This window comes from Salmo salar, chromosome 15 (genome assembly GCF_965601325.2).
Source record: "Salmo salar chromosome 15, fSalSal1, whole genome shotgun sequence".
Taxonomy (NCBI): domain Eukaryota; kingdom Metazoa; phylum Chordata; class Actinopteri; order Salmoniformes; family Salmonidae; genus Salmo; species Salmo salar.
Window position 1 is genome coordinate 4,961,581 of NC_138305.1, and position 14,201 is coordinate 4,975,781.

General features: G+C 48.5%; 1 long non-coding RNA gene across 1 annotated transcript in view; it reads left to right on the top strand.

Moving 5' to 3' along the window:
- LOC145860858 (uncharacterized) overlaps positions 1-14,201 on the top strand; it is a 40,533-nt gene that overhangs the window by 10,305 nt on the left and 16,027 nt on the right. The window contains exon 2 of the long non-coding RNA XR_014380572.1: positions 8,183-8,212. This is a non-coding gene — a long non-coding RNA (uncharacterized LOC145860858). The remainder of the gene's footprint in view (positions 1-8,182; positions 8,213-14,201) is intronic.

Here is a 14,201-nt window from a genome sequence, read left to right on the forward strand (position 1 = left end):
TGTCCTCGCGCTCTCTCTCCGCCCCCTGTTGTCCTCGCGCTCTCTCTCCGCCCCCTGTTGTCCTCGCGCTCTCTCTCGCCCCCCTGTTGTCCTCGCGCTCTCTCTCCGCCCCCCTGTTGTCCTCGCGCTCTCTCTCGCCCCCCTGTTGTCCTCGCGCTCTCTCTCGCCCCCCTGTTGTCCTCGCGCTCTCTCTCGCCCCCCTGTTGTCCTCGCGCTCTCTCTCGCCCCCCTGTTGTCCTCGCGCTCTCTCTCGCCCCCCTGTTGTCCTCGCGCTCTCTCTCGCCCCCCTGTTGTCCTCGCGCTCTCTCTCGCCCCCCCCGTTGTCCTCGCGCTCTCTCTCGCCCCCCCCCCGTTGTCCTCGCGCTCTCTCTCGCCCCCCCCCCGTTGTCCTCGCGCTCTCTCTCGCCCCCCCCCCCCCGTTGTCCTCGCGCTCTCTCTCGCCCCCCCCCCCCCGTTGTCCTCGCGCTCTCTCTCGCCCCCCCCCCGTTGTCCTCGCGCTCTCTCTCGCCCCCCCCCGTTGTCCTCGCGCTCTCTCTCGCCCCCCCCGTTGTCCTCGCGCTCTCTCTCGCCCCCCCCCCCGTTGTCCTCGCGCTCTCTCTCGCCCCCCCCCGTTGTCCTCGCGCTCTCTCTCGCCCCCCCCCCCGTTGTCCTCGCGCTCTCTCTCGCCCCCCCCCCCCCGTTGTCCTCGCGCTCTCTCTCGCCCCCCCCCGTTGTCCTCGCGCGCGCTCTCTCTCGCCCCCCCCCGTTGTCCTCGCGCGCGCTCTCTCCCGCCCCCCCCCGTTGTCCTCGCGCGCTCTCTCTCGCCCCCCCGTTGTCCTCGCGCGCTCTCTCTCGCCCCCCCCGTTGTCCTCGCGCGCTCTCTCTCGCCCCCCCCCCGTTGTCCTCGCGCGCTCTCTCTCGCCCCCCCCCCCGTTGTCCTCGCGCGCTCTCTCTCGCCCCCCCCCGTTGTCCTCGCGCGCTCTCTCTCGCCCCCCCCCCGTTGTCCTCGCGCGCTCTCTCTCGCCCCCCCCCGTTGTCCTCGCGCGCTCTCCCTCGCCCCCCCGTTGTCCTCGCGCGCTCTCCCTCGCCCCCCCCGTTGTCCTCGCGCGCTCTCCCTCGCCCCCCCCCCCGTTGTCCTCGCGCGCTCTCCCTCGCCCCCCCGTTGTCCTCGCGCGCTCTCCCTCGCCCCCCCCCCCCGTTGTCCTCGCGCGCTCTCCCTCGCCCCCCCCCCCGTTGTCCTCGCGCGCTCTCCCTCGCCCCCCCCGTTGTCCTCGCTCGCTCTCCCTCGCCCCCCCCCCGTTGTCCTCGCGCGCTCTCCCTCGCCCCGTTGTCCTCGCGCGCTCTCTCTCGCCCCCCTGTTGTCCTCGCGCGCTCTCTCTCGCCCCCCTGTTGTCCTCGCGCGCTCTCTCTCGCCCCCCTGTTGTCCTCGCGCGCTCTCTCTCTCGCCCCCCTGTTGTCCTCGCGCGCTCTCTCTCGCCCCCCTGTTGTCCTCGCGCGCTCTCTCTCGCCCCCCTGTTGTCCTCGCGCGCTCTCTCTCGCCCCCCTGTTGTCCTCGCGCGCTCTCTCTCGCCCCCCTGTTGTCCTCGCGCGCTCTCTCTCGCCCCCCTGTTGTCCTCGCGCGCTCGCTCTCGCCCCCCCGTTGTCCTCGCGCGCTCTCTCTCGCCCCCCCGTTGTCCTCGCGCGCTCTCTCTCGCCCCCCCGTTGTCCTCGCGCGCTCTCTCTCGCCCCCCCCCGTTGTCCTCGCGCGCTCTCTCTCGCGCCCCCCGTTGTCCTCGCGCGCTCTCTCTCGCGCCCCCCGTTGTCCTCGCGCGCTCTCTCTCGCGCCCCCCGTTGTCCTCGCGCGCTCTCTCTCGCGCCCCCCCGTTGTCCTCGCGCGCTCTCTCTCGACCCCCCCGTTGTCCTCGCGCGCTCTCTCTCGCTCCCCCCGTTGTCCTCGCGCGCTCTCTCTCGCGCCCCCCGTTGTCCTCGCGCGCTCTCTCTCGCGCCCCCCCTTGTCCTCGCGCGCTCTCTCTCGCGCCCCCCCGTTGTCCTCGCGCGCTTTCTCTCGCGCCCCCCGTTGTCCTCGCGCGCTCTCTCTCGCGCCCCCCGTTGTCCTCGCGCGCTCTCTCTCGCGCCCCCCGTTGTCCTCGCTCTTGCTTCTGTCTTTTGGAGTGTTTTAAATAGAGACCAACCTTACCAAGGGTTGGATTTGGAATACACAGTGTTTTGATAGAGGGAATGATGGGTCGTGGAGTTTGCCTTGCTCCACACGCAGATGGATTTGACCCACAGTAAGTTGTCACAGAGCAGAGTATTGCTATGTACACACACACACTGGTCGTATGTGGGATTAAATGTTACATCATTATATCCTCTCAAAAGTCTGTTACAGATTTTTCAGAGCAGCCATTGTCCAGCAGGCCAAATGGCATTTTGATGGCTCACAGTCAGCCTCTCTCCTGTGTCCCAATAATCTCTACTTTCTCCTGAAGTGTCGACGTTCACTTCTCCCTATAAATGTAAAAGTATTAAATTGCTGTTGGTGCAATATGCTACCAAGAGGGTGTTCCCACCACATTTCCTATGCCAGTTATTCGCTGTCAAATCCATGAAGGGAAGTGAATAAGTGCACACTTTGAGAGAAAGAAGAGTGACTGTGTCACTCTATATCCCCCCTCTCCCCCGGCACCCTCGAGGTTCCTCCCTCAGGTGGTCTGACTGCGTCTCGGTCCCTCTGGAGCCTGTCTTAATTGGGCTGTTGCCACGGGTTACCAGTGACACAGCTTGGAGTTCAGTCTGTCTAATGATGCAGTCATTTAGTACAGTTGAAGTCGGAAGTTTTCATACACCTTAGCCAAATACATTTAAACTCAGTTTTTCACAATTCCTGATATTTCATCCTAGTAAAAATGTCCTGTCTTAGGTCAGTTAGGATCACCACTTTATTTTAAAAATGTGAAATGTCAGAATAATAGTAGAGAGAATTATTTATTTGAGCTTTTATTTCTTTCCTCACATTTCCAGTGGGTCAGAAGTTTACATACACTCAATTAGTATTTGTTAGCATTGCTTTTAAATGGTTTAACTTGAGTCAAACGTTTTGGGCAGCCATCCACAAGCTTCCCACAATAAGTTGGGTGAATTACCAACTTACCTTGACTTATTTGTCCTTAAGCCATTTTGCCACAACTTTGGAAGTGTGCTTGGGGTTATTGTCCATTTGGAAGACCCATTTGTGACCAAGCTTTAACTTCCTGACTGATGTCTTGAGATGTTGCTTCAATATATCCACATACTTTCCCATCCTCATAATGCCATCTATTTTGTGAAGTGCACCAGTCCTTCCTGCAGCAAAGCACCCCCACAACATGATGCTGCCACCCCCGTGCTTCACGGTTGGGATGGTGTTCTTCGGCTTGCAAGCCTCCCCCTTTTTCCTCCAAACATAACGATGGTCATTATGGCCAAAGAGTTATATTTTTGTTTCATCAGACCAGAGGACAATTCTCCAAAAAGTACGATCTTTGTCCCCATGTGCAGTTGCAAACCATAGTCTGGCTCTTTCATGGTGGTTTTGGAGCAGTGGCTTCTTTCCGAGTGGCCTTTCAGGTTATGTCGATATAGGACTCGTTTTACTGTGGATATAGATACTTTTGTACTTGTTTCTTCCAGCATCTTCACAAGGTCTTTTGCTGTTGTTCTGGGATTGATTTGCTCTTTTCGCAACAAAGTACGTTCATCTCTAGGAGACAGAATGTGTCTCCTTCCTGAGTGGAATGACTGCTGTGTGGTCCCATGGTGTTTATACTTGCGTACTATTGTTTGTACAGATGAACGTGGTACCTTCAGGCATTTGGAAATTGCTCCCAAGGATGAACCAGACTTGTGGAAGTCTACACTTTTTTTTTCTGAGGTCTTGGCTGATTTCTTTTGATTTTCCCATGATGTCAAGCAAAGAGGCACTGAGTTTGAAGGTAGGCCTTGAAATACATCCACAGGTATACATCCAATTGACTCAAATGATGTCAATTAGCCTATGAGAAGCTTCTAAAGCCATGACATCATTTTCTGGAATTTTCCAAGCTGTTTAAAGGCACAGTCAACTTAGTGTATGTAAACTTCTGACCCACTGGAATTGTGATACAGTGAATTAAAAGTGAAATAATCTGTCTGTAAACAATTGTTGGAAAAATGACTTGTGTCGTGTACAAAGTAGATGTCCTAACCGACTTGCCAAAACTATAGTTTGTTAACAAGACATTTGTGGAGTGGTTGAAAAACGAGTTTTAATGACTCTAACCTAAGTGTATGTAAACTTCCGACTTCAACTGTATGATGGGGTGTGGTAGAGCAGGCTTTAAGTATGATGGGGTAGAGCAGGCTTTAAGTATGATGGGGTAGAGCAGGCTTTAAGTATGATGGGGTAGAGCAGGCTTTAAGTATGATGGGGTAGAGCAGGCTTTAAGTATGATGGGGTAGAGCAGGCTTTAAGTACGATGGGGTAGAGCAGGCTTTAAGTACGATGGGGTAGAGCAGGCTTTAAGTACGATGGGGTAGAGCAGGCTTTAAGTACGATGGGGTAGAGCAGGCTTTAAGTACGATGGGGTAGAGCAGGCTTTAAGTACGATGGGGTAGAGCAGGCTTTAAGTACGATGGGGTAGAGCAGGCTTTAAGTACGATGGGGTAGAGCAGGCTTTAAGTACGATGGGGTAGAGCTGGCTTTAAGTACGATGGGGTAGGGCAGGCTTTAAGTACGATGGGGTAGGGCAGGCTTTAAGTACGATGGGGTAGGGCAGGCTTTAAGTACGATGGGGTAGGGCAGGCTTTAAGTACGATGGGGTAGGGCAGGCTTTAAGTACGATGGGGTGGGGTAGAACCGGTATTAAGTCCTTATATTAAGTCCTACAAATATAAGATCTTAATTTGAGCCAGTTTTCTACAGCAGGAAAATAATCCTGAAACAACAGGAAATGTGAATTATTATGTGAATTATCATTAATGGAGATTTGTGTAGGGGTGATACATTTATTGTAAGGAAAACAGTAATTTCCACTTTGATAACATCAGAAGCCTTTTTAAACCTCAAGTACACTACAAGTTAAAAATGTTATCCTGGAAAGTTATCCTGCAACAGGATGATCACATTAAGATTCTGTATCTGACTGGTAGACTGAGAGGCTGGGAGGGTCAGACTAGAGAGGGAGAGATGACAAAAGAACATGTGATCCTAGTACACAGTATGACAGGAGGATGTTTGTCTATGACACACACACACACAGACCACACACAGACCTTTCTAAAACAGAGGGGTGTGTGTGTGTGTAGATGAGGGAAGGGCCCCAGCTGCCAGTATTAAGTGGCTGCAACAGGTCAGTAATGATACAGCTGCCTGGGCGTTCACGTCCAGTCACTCCGTGAGACATACAGCAGCTATATACAGACCTGAGGTGTCTACCTGTATAACTGTTTATCAGACTAGACCTGAGGTCTATTTCAGTATAACTGTTCATCAGACTAGACCTGAGGTCATTTCAGTATAACTGTTCACCAGTCTATTTCAGTATAACTGTTCATCAGACCAGACCTGAGGTCTATTTCAGTATAACTGTTCACCAGTCTATTTCAGTATAACTGTTCATCAGACCAGACCTGAGGTCTATTTCAGTATAACTGTTCACCAGTCTATTTCAGTATAACTGTTCATCAGACCAGACCTGAGGTCTATTTCAGTATAACTGTTCATCAGACTAGACCTGAGGTCTATTTCAGTATAACTGTTCACCAGTCTATTTCAGTATAACTGTTCACCAGTCTATTTCAGTATAACTGTTCATCAGACCAGACCTGAGGTCTATTTCAGTATAACTGTTCATCAGACTAGACCTGAGGTCTATTTCAGTATAACTGTTCATCAGACTAGACCTGAGGTCTATTTCAGTATAACTGTTCACCAGTCTATTTCAGTATAACTGTTCATCAGACTAGACCTAACGTCTATTTCAGTATAACTGTTCATCAGACTAGACCTGAGGTGTCTACCTGTATAAGTGTTCATCAGACTAGACCTGAGGTCTATTTCAGTATAACTGTTCACCAGTCTATTTCAGTATAACTGTTCATCAGACTAGACCTGAGGTCTATTTCAATATAACTGTTCACCAGTCTATTTCAGTATAACTGTTAATCAGACTAGACCTGAGGTCTATTTCAGTATAACTGTTCACCAGTCTATTTCAGTATAACTGTTCATCAGACTAGACCTGAAGTCTATTTCAGTATAACTGTCCATCAGTCTATTTCAGTATAACTGTTCACCAGTCTATTTCAGTATAACTGTCCATCAGTCTATTTCAGTATAACTGTTCACCAGTCTATTTCAGTATAACTGTTCATCAGACTAGACCTGAGGTCTATTTCAGTTTATGTCTGTCTGTATAAAAAGCACTTTATGAAGGCTGCTACTACTGTTTTAGGCTTCGCCATGTCTCTACTTGTGGATCCCTTACAGTGAGTGTGTGTGTGCACCCCTTTGTTCCGGTCCAGATCAGTCCAGTCGTGCTGAATGAAGAGTGGGTGATAGATACACTGAGCAGATTCTATTACTGTGTGTATGAGTGGGCTTCAGAGGGCTGCTAAAAGCTGTCTTTGATTCAGATGACAGTTCATTAACTCTCTGTGCTTCAAAGGCTCTTGCGCCCATGCAGACCCCCCACACACACACTCTCTCTCTCTCTCTCTCTCTCTCCTCTCTCTCTCTCTCTCTCTCTCTCTCTCTCTCTCTCTCTCTCTCTCTCTCTCTCTCTCTCTCTCTCTCTCTCTCTCTCTCTCTCTCTCTCTCACGTTTGTTTTACTATCCTTGTGAGGACCAACCAATTGATTCCCATTCAAAATCCCATTTTCCCTAACCTTAACCATAATTGTAAACCTAACCCCTAAGCCAAAAATAGTAATTTTCCTTGTGGGGACTGGGGAAATTTCCCCACTTGTCTGAATTTTCCTTGTTTTACTATTCTGAGAACTTCTGGTTCTCACAAGGATAGTAAAGCCAAAAAAAAAAACACACACACACACACACACACACACACACAGGCGTCATTGCTACTGCTGATGGTCTCTAATGAAGTCATCACTGTGTGACTAAAACAATATGGCCCGAAGTGAGATGACTTTGACATCATCGTTCAATAAAGAGTGAATGAAAGCAAAGGATTTGTCGTTCACTACAAGACTTTCAGAGTTCTGTGTGTTTCTTAGGGTCAAGGGAGGTTTACCTGGTCTGTTAACCCCCTTACTGCACCTATGAGTCTGGAGGGTTCCCTGTGTTCTATTCTGATTCTCTAAACACACAGGAGAGACCTAATCTAACCCTGCTTAAAGCTTTAGGCTAGGGATTATCCCACCAGAAAACCCCTGCTCCCCCACACACACTGACGGCAGGTGATTTGATATTTTACATTTGAGTCATTTAGCGGGCGCTCTTATCCAGAGCAACTTACAGTAGTGAGTGCCTACATTTTTTCATTCGTACTGGTCCGCAGTAGGAATTGAACCCACAACACTAGCGTTGCAAGTGCCGTGCTCTACCAAGTGAATATGACGATTGTGGACAGAGAGGATGCTAGATCAGCACTTAGACGCTTGATACATACAGCCCAACATCTGCTGACTCTGCAATCTGTCCCTATGTTCTACATTTGAAATGTTTACCTTTGAGTCATTTAGTAGATGCTCTTGTCCAGAGTGACTTAGTTAGTGCATTCATCTTAAGATAGCTAGGTGGGACAACCACATATCACAAGCATAGACAGTACATTACGTTGTGACATTACTCTCTGGTCCCAGAAGAGGACGGTGATACTGCTGTAGTGAACTCAGACCTCAGGTTGAGCTGGGAAATGTATTGGCCTCCAGGGGTGAAGACTATTACAGAGGGACTGACTGGCTGGCGGAGTGCCAACTAGGACACTGGGCCTTTCCTTAGTGTCAGTCTGCCAACCTGACATGAACCGTGGCAAGCTGTGCCGAGCGACGGCTTCAGACAAATCACCTGTTTAACACCCCAGTGTGTGTGTGTGTGTGTGGCAGTCTATAAATAACCTCACACATTACTGTCTGTCTCCCTTTCTCTCTACACTCTACAAACCACTGTCATGGAAGTGTTTTTTTTAATTTGATGTCCCTGTTGATAATAGGACTAACCTTTCTCTTTCTCTCTCTCTTTCAGTGAAGAAAGCCAAGCTGCATGGGCCTCCAGGTAAAAAAGACCAACGCACAAATAATATTTGGTTCTCCGTGCGCATTTATCGACAGTGCCTTCAAAAATAATCAAAATTGATTAAATATATATGTTTCTCATCCATCTACACACAATACCCCATAATGACAGTGAAAACATATTTTTTGAAATTGTTACAAGTTTATTGAAATACAGAAATATCTCATTTACAAAAGTATTTACACCCGAGTCGGGCACCTTTTGGCGGCGATTACAGCTTTGAGTTGTCTTGGCTATTCCAGTGTTGCTTTGGCTGTATGCTTGTCTGGTCGGAATGTAAATCTTCGCCCCCAGTCTAAGGTCATTTGCACTCTGAAGCAGGTTCTCATCAAGGATTTGTCTGTATTTGGGTTCCATTCATTGTTCCCTCTATCCTTACCAGTCTCCCAGGCCCTGCAGCTGAAAATCATCCCCATAGCATGATGCTGTCACCACCATGCTTCACGGTAGGGATTGTTTTAGACGGGTGATGAGCTGTGCCTGGTTTTCTCCAGACATAGCGCTTTGCATACAGGCCAAAGAGGTCCAATTTTTGTCCCATCAGACTACAGAAACATTTGCCTTATGTTCTGTCTTTCACGTGCCTTTTTGCAAACTCCAGGCATGCTGTCATGGAAGCCACTCCTGAGAAAAAGTACCGTCTGGCCACTCTTACCATAAAGCCCAGATTGGTGAAGTGCTGTAGAGACTGTTGTCCCTCTGGCAGGTTCTCCCATCTCACCAAGGAACTTTGTAGTTCTGTCAGAGTGGTCATTGTTTTTTTTTTTTTTTGGTCACCTTTTCCCGGTTGCTCAGTTTGGTAGGACGGCCAGCTCTAGGCTGGGTAGTTCCATATATATATACTGCTCAAAAAAATAAAGGGAACACTTAAACAACACAATGTAACTCCAAGTCAATCACACTTCTGTGAAATCAAACTGTCCACTTAGGAAGCAACACTGATTGACAATAAATTTCACATGCTGTTGTGCAAATGGAATAGACAACAGGTGGAAATTATAGGCAATAAGCAAGACACCCCCAATAAAGGAGTGGTTCTGCAGGTGGAGACCACAGACCACTTCTCAGTTCCTATGCTTCCTGGCTGATGTTTTGGTCAATTTTGAATGCTGGCGGTGCTTTCACTCTAGTGGTAGCATGAGACGGAGTCTACAACCCACACAAGTGGCTCAGGTAGTGCAGCTCATCCAGGATGGCACATCAATGCGAGCTGTGGCAAGAAGGTGTGCTGTGTCTGTCAGCGTAGTGTCCAGAGCATGGAGGCGCTACCAGGAGACAGGCCAGTACATCAGGAGACGTGGAGGAGGCCGTAGGAGGGCAACAACCCAGCAGCAGGACCGCTACCTCCGCCTTTGTGCAAGGAGGAGCAGGAGGAGCACTGCCAGAGCCCTGCAAAATGACCTCCAGCAGGCCACAAATGTGCATGTGTCTGCTCAAACGGTCAGAAACAGACTCCATGAGGGTGGTATGAGGGTCCGACATCCACAGGTGGGGGTTGTGCTTACAGCCCAACACCGTGCAGGACGTTTGGCATTTGCCAGAGAACACCAAGATTGGCAAATTCGCCACTGGCGCCCTGTGCTCTTCACAGATGAAAGCAGGTTCACACTGAGCACGTGACAGACGTGACAGAGTCTGGAGACGCCGTGGAGTACATTCTGCTGCCTGCAACATCCTCCAGCATGACCGGTTTGGCGGTGGGTCAGTCATGGTGTGGGGTGGCATTTCTTTGGGGGGCCGCACAGCCCTCCATGTGTTAGCCAGAGGTAGCCTGATTGCCATTAGGTACCGAGATGAGATCCTCAGACCCTTTGTGAGACCATATGCTGGTGCGGTTGGCCCTGGGTTCCTCCTAATGCAAGACAATGCTAGACCTCATGTGGCTGGAGTGTGTCAGCAGTTCCTGCAAGAGGAAGGCATTGATGCTATGGACTGGCCTGCCCGCACATCTGGGACATCATGTCTCGCTCCATCCACCAACGCCACGTTGCACCACAGACTGTCCAGGAGTTGGCGGATGCTTTAGTCCAGGTCTGGGAGGAGATCCCTCAGGAGACCATCCGCCACCTCATCAGGAGCATGCCTAGGGGTTGTAGGGAGGTCATACAGGCACGTGGAGGCCACACACTACTGAGCCTCATTTTGTCTTGTTTTAAGGACATTACATCAAAGTTGGATCAGCCTGTAGTGTGGTTTTCCACTTTAATTTTGAGTGTGACTCCAAATCCAGACCTCCATTGGTTGATAAATTTGATTTCCATTGATTATTTTTGTGTGATTTTGTTGTCAGCGCATTTAACTGTGTAAAGAAAAACGTATTTATTAAGATTATTTCTTTCATTCAGATCTAGGATGTGTTGTTTAAGTGTTCCCTTTATTTTTTTGAGCAGTGTATATTTTTTTCTCAATGATGGAGACCACTGTGCTGTTAGAAACTTTCAACACTCTAGAAATTGTTTTATACCCTTCCCCAGACATACACTGAGTGTACAAAACATTAGGAACACCTTCCAAATATTAAGTAGCACCCCTTTTGCCCTCAGAAGTGCCTCAATTCGTTGGCGCATGGCCTCTACAAGGTTTAGGAAGTGTTCTACAGGAATGCTGGCCCATGTTAACTCCAATTTTTCCTACAGTTGTGTGAAGTTGGCTGGATGTCCTTTGGGTGGTGGACCATTTTTGATACACACGGGAAACTGTTGAGCGTGAAAAATGCAGCAGCGTTGCAGTTCTTGACACACTCCGTGTGGACAGGTGTGTTTATCTAAGCAATTGAATTGGCCACAGGTGGACTCCAATCAAGTTGTAGTGACAGCTCAAGGATGATCAAAGGAAATTGGATGCACCTGAGCTCAATTTGGAGGGTCATAGCAAAGGGATGGGAATAGTTATGTAAATGTGATATTTCTGTATTTCATATTCAATACTTTTGCAAAAATGTCTAAAAACATATTTTCACTTTGTCATTACGGAATATTGTGTGTAGATGGGTGAAATCTATTTAATCAATTTTGAATTCAGGCTGTAACACAACAAAATGTGGAATAATTCAAGGCTTATGAATACTTTCTGAAGGCACTGTACGTGGAGAATGGTGATCAGTCTAGCTGAGAACTGGTTTCCCTGCTTGTCGTCATGGTGCTGGATTAGAGGATATTCTTGACAGGCTGTGTCGGTTCTAACTACACTCTCTGGCTAAGTTTTATGACCTCATCGCCAGTCTTTCCCCTCAACTGGCTTTGAGCCCCTTAACTCTCCCCTCTTCCTCTCCTCCACACCGGGTACAGCTGTCCATCCCATCATTTAATCTGGGGATAGATAGATGAGAACTGAGAAATAGAATGTGAAATCAGCACAACTGGTCACCTGTAGCTAGACGGAGACGGCACAACTGGTCACCTGTAGCTCGACGCAGACGGCACAACTGGTCCCCTGTAGCTCGACGCAGACGGCACAACTGGTCCCCTGTAGCTCGACGGAGACGGCACAACTGGTCCCCTGTAGCTCGACGGAGACGGCACAACTGGTCCCCTGTAGCTCGACGGAGACGGCACAACTGGTCACCTGTAGCTCGACGGAGACGGCACAACTGGTCCCCTGTAGCTCGACGGAGACGGCACAACTGGTCACCTGTAGCTAGACGGAGACGGCACAACTGGTCCCCTGTAGCTAGATGTTAGGGAGATGGATAAATAGCCCAGTGTGTGAATAAGGGTGAGGGAAGCCCACACACACAGATTGTTCCTCACCAGAGTTGTCCACAGCCCTTGATTGGAGGAGCATCACTGATAGCGTTGCGATTTGATTGGTCCAGTGCTATTGGGAGCAAAGAACTGCATTTTCGTCAGTCATTTATCTCACTAACAAGTAAGCAAGATCTTCCAAGAGATGTGACGGCACAGGATAATATTGTATCATTATAATGATAATGGTAACCAGTGGTGTGAAGTAATTTTCCATCTCATATCAAATGCAACAACACCGAGTACCCCTCATGTCCCCTGTCATGGCCCAGTTTGGGAACATCCTTATAATGATCTAGTTCAGTAAGATGCCAGGAGGCAGGTTCTGTCTTGTCCCTCTGTAGTCCTGTCTGTCTGCTGTCCCAAAGGAGCCTCTCTCTGGGGACATGACACGGCTCCTAAGTTTCCATGTTTTTGTGTCATTGAGCTAAACTCGTTTTTTTGGGGTTTGAGCACAGTATCAATATCTAGCAAATCAAATTCCTCCGTTTCTCCCTCTTCTCTCTTTCGCTTTGTCTCCCTATCTCTCTGCCTCTCTGCTTCCTCACTCCCTCCCCCTCTCTCTCCTCCACCCCACTCTTTCTCCCCCCCCCCCCCCCCTCCATCCCTCACAGCTGTCTCAGTATTTCTAATGTGAATGGAGATTGTTAAAGTGAACTCTATCACCGTCCATGGGCTGTACAGGGGAGGGGGGGTGTTATGGGCTGTACAGGGGGGTGTTATGGGCTGTACAGGGTCTTTGTATTGTAACAGAGGACACATCCCAAATAGCACCCTATTCACTATATAGTGCACTACTTTTGACCAGGACCCATAGGGCTATGGTGCACTTTATAGGGAATAGGGTGCCATTTGGGCCGTGGAGGAAAAAGTACTCAATTGTCATACTTGAGGAAAAGTAAAGATACTTTTACTATTTTCTATTAAAATAGTAATGTTTTTGGTTTTAAATATACTTAAGTATCAAAAGTAAATGGAATACCTAAAATGTACTTAAGTATTGAAAGTAAAAGTAGAAATTGTTTCAAATTTCTTATTAAGCCAGTGCTTCCCAAAACGTTTTATAGTCCAGTACCCCTTCAAACATTCAACCTTCAGCTGCATACCCCTCTAGCACTAGGGTCAGCACACTCTCAAATGTTGGTAAAAGCTGCAATACAGGCCCTAGCCTGCTCCAATTTTTTTATTTTTTATTTAATTGTGTTCAGTCATATTTGTTGGCCAAACTAAGTTACAGCTGTAATGTTGTGTTTGTCACAATATAATATAATTACCAGTACTTCTATGAATGCTATTCTCACTCAAACCAGGAAAAGAAAAACCAAAGATGGCAAGATGCTAAACGTAATATAATAACCTATTTGTATTATCCCTATAAACAATGACTTTACATACTTTTGATTTTACCCTAATGAAATAAAGCAACTTTTGTGAAGGCTTTGGTATTGGCTATTATTAGGCTTAGCTACTGCAGGCCTTATGAAGGCAGCGGGCGCCGGCGCTCCAACTGACTCCGACAATTGATCTTGAGATGAGAAAGAAAGTTTTAGGCCTACTAGAATTACACATTTAATCTAACAATATAATGCTTATAAACTCGACAACAAAAAAATAAACATCCTCTCACTGTCAATTACGTATATTTTCAGCAAACTTAACATGTGTAAATATTTGTATGAACATAACAAGATGCAACAACTGAGACATAAACTGAACGAGTTCCACAGACATGTGACTAACAGAAATGGAATAATGTGTCCCTGAACAAAAGGGGGGTCAAAATCAAAAGTAACAGTCAGTATCTGGTGTGGCCACCAGCTGCATTAAGTACTGCAGTGTATCTCCTCCTTATGGACTGCACCAGATTTGCCAGTTCTTGCTGTGAGATGTTACCCCACTCTTCCACCAAGTTCCCGGCCATTTCTGGGGGGAATGGTCCTAGCCCTCACCCTCCGATCCAACAGGTCCCAGACGTGCTCAATGGGATTGAGATCCAGGCTTTTCGCTGGCCATGGCAGAACACTGACATTCCTGTCTTGCTGGAAAGCACTCACAGAGCGAGCAGTATGGCTGGTGGTATTGTCATGCTGGAGGGTCATGTCAGGATGAGTCTGCAGGAAGGGTGCCATATGAGGGAGGAGGATGTCTTCGGTGTAACGCTCATTCCTTCGACGATGAACGCGAATTCGATCATCACCCCTGGTGAGACAAAACCGCGACTCGTC